The sequence below is a fragment of the Myotis brandtii genome, unplaced genomic scaffold (assembly GCF_000412655.1).
Source record: "Myotis brandtii unplaced genomic scaffold, ASM41265v1 scaffold1152, whole genome shotgun sequence".
Taxonomy (NCBI): domain Eukaryota; kingdom Metazoa; phylum Chordata; class Mammalia; order Chiroptera; family Vespertilionidae; genus Myotis; species Myotis brandtii.
In genome coordinates, this window is record NW_005353977.1 from 381392 (window position 1) to 382424 (window position 1033).

Sequence of the window (1033 nt, forward strand, 5' to 3'; positions counted from 1 at the left end):
TATGGTGAAATGCAGGGGTGGGCAAAAGTAGGTTAATAATAATAAGAAATAATAATACAGCAAGTAGTAAATAAATATGACAAGAATGAAGTTTTGCATACTCATAACTGTAAACCTACTTTTGCCCACCCCTGCATAGGCTATCAAAAAAGAAAATGCTCAAGATTTTCAAGAGGAAAGTAATCATAAAAGAAAGCAACCAAAAAACTAATAGACATCCAACTTTTGAACAGCAACATCAGAAGCAAGATAATGGAATAATGTTTTTTAAATTTTTAAGGAAAAGAAGTTAAACTCAGAATTTTATACTCCTATATATTGGTTTTCAATGTGAAAAGACAACACAAATATTTGCAGAATATATGCCACACAAATACCCACTTTTAAAGCACTCATAGAGGCAGAATTCAAATAAGTTGAAAAGTTAATTCAAGATGATACTTTAAGATATATGGGAATAAACTTTATCAAATATCTTAGTAAAAGTAAAAAACTCTGACAGACCAAAGGCATTAAATAAATTGGAAGATAGTCAGTCTTCTCTTGTCCTCAAAGACTATGCTTAGATGACTTCTGCCAGACTTTAAGAAACAGTTTATTCCTATCTCTAAGGGAAAATAATTAAATAGGGAAAATGAGAACAGAAAGAGAAGAAACTGCCATATTTACAGATAATAAGATCATCTGTAAAGAAAAAAATAGGGGCTTATTTAAAATGCAAACACATACTTCCAGTCAAGTTGGCAGAGTAGGTAAATGCAGTGCTCGCCTCCTCCCAGAACCCGTCAACATTACAACTAAATTACAGAACAACCATCATTGAGAACCACCTGAAAACTAGCTGATCAGAATTCTCATAACTAAAGATACACAGGAGCCACAATGAGACTGGTAGGAGGGGTGGAAATCCAGAATGGGCAGGTCCCATACCTCATGCACCAAAAAGTTGCTGGTTCGATTTCTGGTCAGGGCACATGCCCAGTTGCGGGTTTGGTCCCCAGTCGGGGTGTATGTGAATGTGTGTGTGTGTGAA